Here is a 13,842-nt window from a genome sequence, read left to right on the forward strand (position 1 = left end):
TTGGATCTCTTGGCACCACACATCCATACGCACCTTCCATACGACTCAAAACTACTAACCAAAATGCAGCCAGTCTCGGACACGTCCACATCATATGAAATATATCCGCATCCGTAGATTTACACCTTGGGCATTCGGAATTATCACGCAAACCTGCCTTATATAGTATTATCGGAGACTTATAGACCCTGTGTATTACATAGAGCTGTGACACTCTATATGGTTCGCTCAATGACAGTCTTGGGACCCATTCTAGCACTGACTCCCAAGTCTCTTTATCCATTGGACCCAGATCCCTCTCCCATTTAGCTCTCGCCATTATCGGAAATCCCAACAGGAAAGTATGTAGCAGATCTTTATCCAAAGTAGATATAACCCCCCCAGTAGACCCTTCATAACACACATACTCCAGTACTATATCTCTTTGAATTCTAATATCTCCGCTCCTATCCTTAGCTCTAAAAGCATGCAACATCCGCAAATACTGATACTCCCCCGCAGTCCCCAGACCAAACTCCGCCTGCAATTGGGAAAATGATTTTAACTCACCTCGCTCAAGTATCTGATACACGTACTGAATCCCTTTGACCTGCCATTCTGTCAGTATCCCCAGTGCCTCAAACTCCTGTAAGTTATTGTTATGCCATAGTGGAGAGAATCTCGTCAAGTCCGTGATCCTGCGTATATGTCTCAATCTACCCCACAACCTACGCATCCACAACACAGTCGGGTATAATTTCCCCAGAGCTCCCAAGGATCCATCCTCCAAACATTGTACTACTGGCTTTCTTTTTGTCATCACTTCCATCAACCGCTGTACTGCTCCAAGAGACACCTCAAGCGCCCATCCCTTTAGATGCTGACTCTGTGCTGCAAGAAAGTATATTTCAGGGTTAGGCAATGCTAGTCCCCCATCGTCCTTGGGTCGCTGAAGTGTCTCCAGTCTAATCCGCGGATATTGTCTCCCCCATATTAAATTCCTAAACAGAGAGTTGATCTGTCTAAATTTCCCGCACGGTATGTGCCCGTCGCTGATTGGTCGAAGCGAATTCATGGCAGACTGTGCCCGTCGCTGATTGGTCGAGGCAACCTTTATGACATCATCATCGCCATGCTGTGCCTGTCACTGATTGGTCGAGGCCTGGCGGCCTCGACCAATCAGAGACGCGGGATTTCCAGGAGAGACAGACAAACAGACAGAAAAACCCTTAGACAATTATATATATAGATGATATGTGAGTAAAATAGCTAAAAAGGAAAAAGAAAATATCTGAGGCGTTTCTCACATTTTTAGACCAGCCCGTGCAACCACAGAACAAAGTGCAAGTCTGAGACATAGCGAACAATAGAAGAAGATGGTGCAGGAGTATCTCAAGCTCAATATCAAGGCCATCAGGGGTTTGGACCCTTTTGCAGTTTCTTCTTCAAAAATGGAAGAGTGACCTGAGCTCACCAGTCATGCCGTGGAGGTTTTGTCATGCCCGGCAGCCTACGTTCTCTCAGAATGCGTCTTCAGCGCTTCTGGTAGTGGCCTGACGGATGAATGCATCTGGCAGGGCCCTGAAAATGTAGACCGCCTAACTTTCATTAAAATCAACAAGTTATGGACCTACAATTACTTTTGCACTCCAGTCACAGACTGGACAGATTAGGCAATGGTGTCGTTTTTAATATGCTGCATTGATCTCGCATTATTGCAGTCTGTCACACCTTTGCCGTGGCTTCTGTGCCAGCTGTTGCTACTACTGCTGACGTTACTAACAATTTTATGAAGTGTGGAAACTACAAGTTGGGTCTCCATCTGGTTGGATACTTGTAGTGGAAGGGGTGTCAGAGCCCTATTATACTGTTTATACTATGGGGAAATTGATAATGCCTGTACAGCACTGTATGAAATTGATAGAGCTGTATAAATGAGTAAAATAAATAAAATACATTGATGTGTCCTTTGTGGTGTCTGCCCCTAATTTTTGGAAATGTTTGGATTTCAAATTGTGCCTCCTTGATGTGTCTTGCCTCAATTTGGCTGGGCTCTCAGACCACCAGGCTTACAACTGTGACTCATCCACCTGTTACTGATCAATGTTTTAGCTAAAAATGCTGTTACACGCTATGTGCCAGGTCCTGTCCCATGCTAAAATGTGGCATTCTGGCTGGACTACACAATTAGCACCAAGAATTTACTATACTAAAATATAATAAAATGTAGCCTGTTTTCTGCACACTATTAGTACAAACAATTTAGATTCCGAAATGTGGACTCCTGGCTGGAGAAAAAATAGTAGTACTAAAAATTTATATACTGAAATTTTGAGAACAGAAATCACGAATACATGTCATTAAATGTTACAGGTATATTACCTATTAAAGGGACTCAGTTTGCATAAACTCAAGGACACACCTCAAATAGATCCTACAAATAACCAAGGAGTAATAGTCCAAATATACTTATTAAAAAACCACCCACAGGCAACATGGGTAAGCAACAATTGGCACAGCACTGTTGTGAGCTCTTAGGTTAGTTTTGTGGATTAACCCCTTAACGACCGCCGATACGCCTTTTAACGGCGGCCGCTAAGGGTACTTAAACCACAGCGCCGTTAATTAACGGCGCTGTGGAAAAAGTGAATAGCGCCCCCCAGAGTCGGATTTTCTCTGGGGTCTCGGTTGCCGAGGGTAGCCGAGACCCCAGAGAACATGATTCGGGGGGGGTTTACCGACCCCCGAGTTGCGATCGCCGGTAATTAACCGTTTACCGGCGGTCGCAACAAAAAAAAAAAAACGCGATTTGCCGTTTAATTTCTCTGTCCTCCGATGTGATCGCACATCGGAGGACAGAGAAATGTGGTCCCCGATGGCCCCCAATAGCCCCCCAATACTTACCTACCTCCCCCGGTGCTCCTCGTGTCTCCCCATGGGCGCCGCCATCTTTTTTCCGGGAAAAAATGGCGGGCGCACGCGCAGTGCACCCGCCGCCCGGCACCCGGATGTTCTTTGGGGTCTCGGCTGCCGGGGGTAGCCGAGACCCCAAAGAACATGATCGGGGTCGATTTGCACCGACCCCTGCTTTGCGATCGCCGGTAATTAACAGTTTACCGGCGACCGCAAAAAAAAAAAAAAAAAAAAAGCGATCAGTTATTTCTCTGTCCTCTGATGTGATCGCACATCAGAGGACAGAGAAATAGGGGGATTCGGGGACCCTATCATACTCACCCGGGGTCCCTGGGTCCTCTTCTGTCTTCTCCTGCCAGCCGGCTTTTTCATCATGGCGGGCGCATGCGCAGTGCGCCCGCCATCTGCTGCCATCTGCCGGCCGGCAGGAGAAGACAAGTTGGGGCTAAAATTAGGGTTAGGGTTAGGGTTAGAGTTAGGGTTAGGGTTAGAGTTAGGGTTGGGGCTAAATTTAGGGTTAGGGTTAGGGCTAGGGTTAGGGTTAGGCTACCTTCACACTAGCGTTTTTTGGCTTCCGTCGCAATGCGTCGTTGGAGAAAAAACGCATCCTGCAAAAGTGCTTGCAGGATGCGTTTTTTCTCCATTGGCTTGCATTAGCGACGCATTGCGACGGATTGCCACATGTCGCATCCGTCGTGCGACGGATGCGTCGTGCTTCGGCGGACCGTCAACACAAAAAAAACTACATGTAACTTTTTTGTGCGACGTGTCCCACATATTTCAGTGCCACGTGCCACGTATTTAAGTGACACGTGCCACGTATCAAAGTGCCACGTGCCACATATTTCAGTGCCACGTATCAAAGTGCCACGTGCCACGTATCAAAGTGCCACGTGCCACGTATCAAAGTGCCACGTGCCACGTATCAAAGTGCCACGTGCCACGTATCAAAGTGCCACGTGCCACGTATCAAAGTGCCACGTGCCACATATTTCAGTGCCACGTATCAAAGTGCCACGTGCCACGTATCAAAGTGCCACGTGCCACATCTTTCAGTGCCACGTGCCACGTATTTAAGAGACACGTGCCACGTATCAAAGTGCCACGTGCCACATATTTCAGTGCCACGTGCCACGTATTTAAGTGACACGTGCCACGTATCAAAGTGCCACGTGCCACATATTTCAGTGCCACGTATCAAAGTGCCACGTGCCACGTATCAAAGTGCCACGTGCCACGTATCAAAGTGCCACATGCCACGTATCAAAGTGCCACGTGCCACATATTTCAGTGCCACGTGCCACGTATTTAAGAGACACGTGCCACGTATCAAAGTGCCACGTGCCACATATTTCAGTGCCACGTGCCACGTATTTAAGTGACACGTGCCACGTATCAAAGTGCCACGTATCACGTATTTCAGTGCCACGTATTTAAGTGACACGTGTCACGTATAAGTGCCACGTGTCACGTATTTAATTGCCACATATTTAAGTGCCACGTATCAAGATTTTCCATGGAGAACAGACACATCCAGAGATATGTCTGCTCTCCACGGCTGCAGCAACACACTGACAGGAGCCATAGTTCCTGTCGGTGTGTCACTGCGCATGCGCGAGCGAGTTTACCGGCGGTCATTGACCCCGGCACTCTCGCTTAACGGCAGTGCTGCGTGGGAAAGTTCAACGCAGCTGTACTGCTGTTAACCGAGACGCCGGAGTCATTGAACTCCGGAACAGTACGCGATACACTGCTAGGAGCTTCGCTCCTGGCAGTGTATCGCCGGAGAGCAGCCGATCGGCGTGGGACACTCGTTTTATGGATTCTGCGGACAGGGAGTATGAATTTGGTTTATTATTTTTGGATTTTTTCCTGGAGGATCGAGGGCTTCGCCTACAAGTGTGCTGTTGGTGAGTATATACTCTGTGTTATATGTTGTATGTACTGTGTGTCATGTATGTGTATTGTGTGTAGGTGTTTTGTGTAACTTTACAATTGTGCTAAGTCGCCGGACACAGGGACAACTCTCCCATCCTAATACCGGATGGGAGTAGTAGTCCCATACGGCGACTTAGCACAATGGTGGCACTAGCGTCGCATGGGGACACATGTACCGACGCACGTTGTGAAAATTGTGCACAACGTGGGCAGCGGATGCAGTTTTTCAACGCATCCGCTGCCCAGTCTATGTCCTGGGGAGGAGGGGGCAGAGTTACGGCCACGCATCCGCGGAAATGGCGGACGCGACGTACAAAAAAAAGGTTACATTGAACTTTTTTTGTGACGACGGGGGCTAAAGTTATGGTTAGGGTTGGGGCTAAAGTTAGGGTTGGGGCTAAAGTTAGGGTTAGAGTTGGGATTAGGGTTAGGGTTTGGATTAGGGTTGGGATTAGTGTTACGTTTGGGATTAGGGTTGGGATTAGGGTTAGGGTTGGGATTAGGGTTAGGGGTGTGTTGGATTTAGGGTTTTGATTAGGGTTATGGTTAGGGTTGAGATTAGGGCTGTTTTTGGGTTAGGGTTGTGATTATCGTTAGGGTTGTGATTAGGATTATGGATCGGGTTGAGATTAGGGTTAGGGCTGTGTTGGGGTTAGGGTTGGAGTTAGAATTGGGGGGTTTCCACTGTTTAGGTACATCAGGGGGTCTCCAAACACGACAGCCAATTTTGCGCTAAAAAAGTCAAATGGTACTCCCTCCCTTCTGAGCTCTGCCGTGCGCCCAAACAGTGGTTTACCCCCACATATGGGGCATCAGCGTACTCGGGATAAATTGGACAACAACTTTTGGGGTCCAATTTCTCCTGTTACCCTTGTGAAAATAAAAACTTGGGGGCTAAAAATCTTTTTTGTTGGAAAAAAATATATTTTTTTATTTTCACTACTCTGCATTATAAATTTCTGTGAAGCACTTGAGCTTTCAAAGTTCTCACCACATATCTAGATAAGTTCCTTAGGGGGTCTAGTTTCCAAAATTTGGTCACTTGTGGGGGTTTCTACTGTTTAGGTACATTAGGGGTCTGCAAACGCAACATAACGCCCGCAGACAATTCTATCAAAGTCTGCATTGCAAAATGGCGCTCCTTCCCTTCCGAGCTCTGCCGTGCGCCCAAACAGTGGTTTACCCCCACATATGGGGTACCAGCATACTCAGGACAAATTGGACAACAACTTTTGGGGTCCAATTTCTCTTGTTACCCTTGTGAAAATAAAAATTTGGGGGCTAAAAAAATCTTTTTTGTGGGAAAAAAAATATTTTTTATTTTCACTACTCTGCATTATAAACTTCTGTGAAGCACTTGGGCATTCAAAGTTCTCACCACATATCTAGATAAGTTCCTTGGGGGGTCTATTTTCCAAAATGGGGTCACTTGTTGGGGGTTTCTACTGTTTAGGTACATTAGGGGTCTGCAAAGGCAACATAACGCCCGCAGACAATTCTATCAAAGTCTGCATTCCAAAATGGCGCTCCTTCCCTTCCGAGCTCTGCCGTGCGCCCAAACAGTGGTTTACCCCCACATATGGGGTACCAGCATACTCAGGACAAATTGGACAACAACTTTTGGGGTCCAATTTCTCTTGTTACCCTTGTGAAAATAAAAACTTTGGGGCTAAAAAATCTTTATTGTTAAAAAATATATATTTTTTATTTTCACGACTCTGCATTATAAACTTCTGTGATGCACTTGGGCATTCAAAGTTCTCACTACACATCTAGATAAGTTCCATGGGGGGTCTAGTTTCCAAAATGGGGTCACTTTTGGGGGGTTTCTGCTGTTTAGGCACATCAGGGGCTCTCCAAACGCGACATGGCGTCCGATCTCAATTCCAGTCAATTTTGCATTGAAAAGTCAAATGGCGCTCCTTTGCTTCCGAGCTCAGCCATGCGCCCAAACAGTGGTTTACCCCCACATATGGGGTGTCGGCGTACTCAAGACAAATTGTACAACAGCTTCTGGGGTCCATTTTCTCCTGTTACCCTTGGTAAAATAAAAATTTGGAGGCAAAAAGATCATTTTTGTAGAAAAAATGCGATTTTTTTATTTTCACGGCTCTACGTTATAAACTTCTGTGAAGCACCTGGGGGTTTAAAGTGCTCACCACACATCTAGATAAGTTCCTTAAGGGGTCTAGTTTCCAAAATGGTGTCATATGTGGGGGGTCTCTACTGTTTAGGCACATCAGCGGCTCTCCAAACGTGACATGGCGTCCGATCTCAATTCCAGCCAATTCTACATTGAAAAAGTAAAACGACACTCCTTCTCTTCCAAGCTCTGCGGTGCGCCCAAACAGTGGTTTACCCCCATATATGGGGTATCGACGTACTCAGGAGAAATTGCACAACAACTTTTGTGGTCTAATTTCTCCTGTTACCCTTGTGAAAATAAAAATTTGGGGGCAAAAAGATCATTTTTGTAGAAAAAATGAGATTTTTTATTTTCACGGCTCTACGTTATAAACTTCTGTGAAGCACTTGGGGGTTCAAAGTGCTCACCACACATCTAGATAAGTTCCTTGGGGGGTCTAGTTTCCAAAATGGTATCACTTGTGGGGGGTTTCCACTGTTTAGGCACATCAGGGACTCTCCAAACGCGACATGGCATCCGATCTCAATTCCAGCCAATTCTGCATTGAAAAAGTCAAACGGTGCTCCTTCACTTCCAAGCTCTGCGGTGCGCCCAAACAGTGGTTTACCTCCACATATGGGGTATCGACGTACTCAGGAGAAATTGCACAACAACTTTTGTGGTCTAATTTCTCCTGTTACCCTTGTGAAAATAAGAATTTGTGGGCGAAAAAATCATTTTTGTGAAAACAAATGCGATTTTTTATTTTCACGGCTCTACGTTATAAACTTCTGTGAAGCACTTGGGGGTTCAAAGTGCTCACCACACATCTAGATAAGTTCCTTGGGGGGTCTAGTTTCCAAAATGGTGTCACTTGTGGGGGGTTTCCACTGTTTAGGCACATTAGGGGCTCTCCAAACGCGACATGGCGTCCGATCTCAATTCCAGCCAATTCTGCATTGAAACAGTCAAACGGTGCTCCTTCACTTCCAAGCTCTGCGGTGCGCCCAAACAGTGGTTTACCTCCACATATGGGGTATCGGCGTACTCAGGAAAAATTGCACAACAAAATTTGTGGTTAAATTTCTGTTTTTACACTTGTGAAAATTAAAAAAAATGGTTCTGAAGTAAAATGTTTGCAAAAAAAAGTAAAATGTTAATTTTTTTCTTCCACATTGTTTTAGTTCCTGTGAAGTACGTAAAGGGTTAATAAACTTCTTGAATGTGGTTTTGAGCAGCTTGAGGGGTGCAGTTTTTAGAATGGTGTCACACTTGGTTATTTTCTATCATATAGACCCCTCAAAATCACTTCAAAGGTGACGTGGTCCCTAAAAAAAACATGGTGTTGTAAAAATGAGAAATTGCTGGTCAACTTTTAACCCTTATAACTCCCTAACAAAAAAAAAAATTGTTTCCAAAATTGTGCTGATGTAAAGTAGACATGTGAGAAATGTTATTTATTAACTATTTTTTGTGACATATCTCTCTGATTTAAGGGCATAAAAATACAAAGTTTGAAAATTGCAAAATTTTAAAAATTTTCGCCATATTTCCATTTTTTTCATAAATAATCGCAAGTAATATCGAAGAAATGTTACCACTAACTTGAAGTACAACATGTCACGAAAAAACAATCTCAGAATCAGCGGGATCCGATAAAGCGTTCCAGAGTTATAACCTCATAAAGTGACACTGGTCAGAATTGTAAAAATTGGCTCGGTCATTAAGTACCAAATTGGCTCTGTCACTAAGGGGTTAAGGGATTTAGTCTGAGCGATCTTTGCGCTCTCCTGTACTAAGCCACTTTCCCCAGAGGACACTTTGCACGCTGCAGATATAAGAATGCACTTGGCACTTTGATAGTGTATGGTACTTTATTGTCTGCATACCCAGCCTGTAATTTCTGTAATTTTGGGCATTGAAAAGGGTTATGTCCTTTGCATAGATGTTCCTATTATGCCCTGTCTTGATAAGCTGTTTTTAATGTGTGATTTGTATATTTTCTAATAAAATGGTGTTTTTTTTAATAAGTATATTTCGACTATTACTCCACGGATATTTGTAGGATCTTTATACAGAAATTTTGCCTTATTTCAGTTACACGTTATTAGTGCAAATAATTAAATTTTTCACCAGCGCATGCAGGCAACTTTTGCACTATATGGGTGAGCAATAATGCATTTAATTGTACCGATACTGTGGGTTCTCTTAGCGCATCTGCCCAGGATATGGTGCTATGACTCTGCAACACATGTACCCACTTTCATCTTAAATATATGAATCTTCTTGGCATCTATCTTTGCATTCAGGTACAATTGTATATTAGATTTTTTACCACCAAAATATACAGTATGTTCAGATGCCTTGGACCTCACATATGATAAATTTTTGTTTCTGATAGCTCCTCCCCTGGGAATTAGCTTTCTGTAATATATATACAGTATTTTATTTCACTTTTATTTTATTATAGTGGACTGTTGTGGCATATAAAGATATATCTGCATTCTCTGTAGTATCATTTAGTGCTAACTGCCTATTTGTGCTATCACATATTTTGTGTCTTCACCATTCTCCTGATACTGGTTAGTTTTTCAAATTATTTTTAAGTGATTATTACAATTTTTAAATATGCTCAGTAAAGTTTACACTTTTTATAAAAAGTAAGTTTTATACTTATTGGGTAGGGTTGAGCGACTTTCATTTTTTTAAGATCGAGTCGGGTTTTGTGAAACCCGACTTTGTCCAGAGTCGAGTCGAGTGCAGTCGGCCGATTATCGCTAAAAGTCGGGGATCGACCGAAACACGAAACCCAATGCAAGTCAATGGGGAAGCATAGTCGGCAGTGAGTGGAGGCCAGGAAAACACCTACAGTGCCCATTTTAATGCCAAAAACATCCATTCTTTTTTCTGAAGCTTGTCAATCTTAATTAACTTTATAATAATAGTTGTTCAATGGAACTTGGGGGTCATTTGGCAAATTTGTGGGGGGTAGGGCTGGTTCAAGGTTTTAGTGGGCCCAGGAATCGTGGACTACGTCACGGCGGTGGAGCAGGGAGAGGTAAGTATTTCAACGTTGCAAGTGCTGTGATCCTGAGCAAGCAGGGGGGCACACTTGTTCGCATTGGCACTGGCACAGGGCCCCTCAAAGTACAGCGGTGTGTTTGCACGGCGGGGGCGCCTCCCACCAGCAGCGACACTTTTGCGTACTCTGAGGGGCCCTGTGCCAGTGACGTCGCCAACGAGTATGCCCCCCCCACCTGATGAAGGAACCTGCACTTTCATCTGCACCTTCCTCTTTGTCCCTGTGTAAGGTGGTATAACATGCGGGAAGAGGAACCTTACTTTCAGCAGGGTCAGATTCTGGCTGTGTAGAGTGCAAGGGGAATGTAGTGGTCTAGGTCAATGTACCAGCAGACTCATCTAGCAGTGGCTGGGCAATGGGCAGGATGAGGAGGAAACAGATATAGGGCCAAATAATAAAGTAGGCTACATGCAGTTCAAAATTGGTAACAAGACTAAACAGGCGGCATTGCTTTGTTCAGTGAAGTAGCAAACCCAGGAGCAGCAGACACTGTTTTAAGGGCCCAAACACACTAATAGGCCAAATGCAGTTTAATATCTGATACTTTAGTTCAAAAGCCTAAGACTGAAGCTCAGCTTTATTCAGTTGAGGGCAAACACCAGGGAGGGGCAGACATCGTTAGTAGGCCCTAACCACCAATTTTTAAAAACACAGCACTTAATGAGAGCCAGAAGGTTGAAGCTCAGCTTTATTCAGTTGAGGACAAACACCAGGCAGTGGCAGACACCGTTAGTAGGCCGTCACCAAAGTTAAAGGCCAAATGCAGTTTAATATCTGATACTATAGGCCGAAAGCCAGAAGGTGGAAGCTCAGCTTTATTCAGTTGAGGGCAAACACCAGGGAGGGGCAGACACCGTTATTAGGCCCTAACCACCAATTTTTAAAAACAAAGCACTTAATGAGAGCCAGAAGGTTGAAGCTCAGCTTTATTCAGTTGAGGACAAACACCAGGCAGGGGCAGACACCGTTAGTAGGCCGTAACCAAAGTTAAAGGCCAAATGCAGTTTAATATCTGATACTATAGGCCGAAAGCCAGAAGGTGGAAGCTCAGCTTTATTCAGTTGAGGGCAAACACCAGGGAGGGGCAGACACAGTTAGTAGGCCCTAACCACCAATTTTTAAAAACAAAGCACTTAATGAGAGCCAGAAGGTTGAAGCTCAGCTTTATTCAGTTGAGGACAAACACCAGGCAGGGGCAGACACCGTTAGTAGGCCCTAACCACCAATTTTTAAAAACACAGCACTTAATGAGAGCCAGAAGGTTGAAGCTCAGCTTTATTCAGTTGAGGACAAACACCAGGCAGGGGCAGACACCGTTAGTAGGCCCTAACCACCAATTTTTAAAAACAAAGTACTTAATGAGAGCCAGAAGGTTGAAGCTCAGCTTTATTCAATTGAGGACAAACACCAGGCAGGGGCAGACACCGTTAGTAGGCCGTAACCAAAGTTAAAGGCCAAATGCAGTTTAATATCTGATACTATAGGCCGAAAGCCAGAAGGTGGAAGCTCAGCTTTATTCAGTTGAGGGCAAACACCAGGGAGGGGCAGACACAGTTAGTAGGCCCTAACCACCAATTTTTAAAAACACAGCACTTAATGAGAGCCAGAAGGTTGAAGCTCAGCTTTATTCAGTTGAGGACAAACACCAGGCAGGGGCAGACACCGTTAGTAGGCCCTAACCACCAATTTTTAAAAACACAGCACTTAATGAGAGCCAGAAGGTTGAAGCTCAGCTTTATTCAGTTGAGGACAAACACCAGGCAGGGGCAGACACCGTTAGTAGGCCGTAACCAAAGTTGAAGGCCAAATGCAGTTTAATTTCTGATACTATAGGCCGAAAGCCAGAAGGTGGAAGCTCCGAGTTAGACAGTGGAGGACAATTTGAATTAGGGACTGCAGACAGACTTAGCAGGCTGTCCCCTGTGGACCATGCATCCACCACATTAACCCATTGCGCCTTAATGGACACGTAATCTTCCGTGGCCATGCCTACAGGTCCATGCGTCTGTTGTCAGGTGCACCTTTGTACTCACAGATTGCCAGAGTGCATGGACAATGCGGTCTTTTACATGCTGGTGGAGGGTTGGGATGGCTTTTCTCGCAAAAGAAGTGTCGACTGGTTAGCTTGTAGCGTGGTACAGCGTAGTCCATCATGGCCTTATTAATAGTAAATAAAATATATAACTAGGCTCTATGAACTTTTAATTAGGTTCCAGGGGTACACGGGCAGCATTGGTGTGGTCAGTGGAGGAGTATTGCAAGTAGGGGCCGCAGACAGGCTATCAAAGGCCTAAAATAACAAACAATAGGCAGGCATGGCAGTTTTAAATCGGTTACATGGATACACAGGCAGGCACTCCAGGCAGCATTGTAGTCAGTGGAGGAGTATTGCAGGTAGGGGCCGCAGACAGGCTATCAAAGGCCTAAAATAACAAACAATAGGCAGGCATGGCAGTTTTAAATCGGTTACATGGATACACAGGCAGGCAGCATTGTGGTCAGTGGAGGAGTATTGCAAGTAGGGGCCGCAGACAGGCTATCAAAGGCCTAAAATAACAAACAATAGGCAGGCATGGCAGTTTTAAATTGGTTACATGGATACACAGGCAGGCACTCCAGGCAGCATTGTGGTCAGTGGAGGAGTATTGCAGGTAGGGTCCGCAGACAGGCTATCAAAGGCCTAAAATAACAAACAATAGGCAGGCATGGCAGTTTAAAATCGGTTACATGGATACACAGGCAGGCAGCATTGTGGTCAGTGCAGGAGTATTGCAAGTAGGGGCAGCAGACAGGCTATCAAAGGCCTAAAATAACAAACAATAGGCAGGCATGGCAGTTTTAAATCGGTTACATGGATACACAGGCAGGCACTCCAGGCAGCATTGTGGTCAGTGGAGGAGTATTGCAGGTAGGGGCCGCAGACAGGCTATCAAAGGCCTAAAATAACAAACAATAGGCAGGCATGGCAGTTTAAAATCGGTTACATGGATACACAGGCAGGCAGCATTGTGGTCAGTGGAGGAGTATTGCAAGTAGGGGCCGCAGACAGGCTATCAAAGGCCTAAAATAACAAACAATAGGCAGGCATGGCAGTTTTAAATCGGTTACATGGATACACAGGCAGGCACTCCAGGCAGCATTGTGGTCAGTGGAGGAGTATTGAAAGTAGGGGCCGCAGACAGGCTATCAAAGGCCTAAAATAACAAACAATAGGCAGGCATGGCAGTTTTAAATCGGTTACATGGATACACAGGCAGGCACTCCAGGCAGCATTGTGGTCAGTGGAGGAGTATTGCAAGTAGGGGCCGCAGACAGGCTATCAAAGGCCTAAAATAACAAACAATAGGCAGGCATGGCAGTTTTAAATCGGTTACATGGATGCACAGGCAGGCACTCCAGGCAGCATTGTGGTCAGTGGAGGAGTATTGCAAGTAGGGGCCGCAGACAGGCTATCAAAGGCCTAAAATAACAAACAATAGGCAGGCATGGCAGTTTTAAATCGGTTACATGGATACACAGGCAGGCACTCCAGGCAGCATTGTGGTCAGTGGAGGAGTATTGAAAGTAGGGGCCGCAGACAGGCTAACAAAGGCCTAAAATAACAAACAATAGGCAGGCATGGCAGTTTTAAATCGGTTACATGGATACACAGGCAGGCAGCATTGTGGTCAGTGGAGGAGTATTGCAAGAAGTGTCTGACACAGTTAGTACTCCCAAAAAATAAATAGATGTTAATGTCTCGCAAAACTACTATAAATAAAAAAAAGGGTGGCATGCTTAGGTACAGGGGTGGGCTCATCTGCAG

Source organism: Ranitomeya variabilis, chromosome 6 (assembly GCF_051348905.1).
Source record: "Ranitomeya variabilis isolate aRanVar5 chromosome 6, aRanVar5.hap1, whole genome shotgun sequence".
Classification (NCBI taxonomy): domain Eukaryota; kingdom Metazoa; phylum Chordata; class Amphibia; order Anura; family Dendrobatidae; genus Ranitomeya; species Ranitomeya variabilis.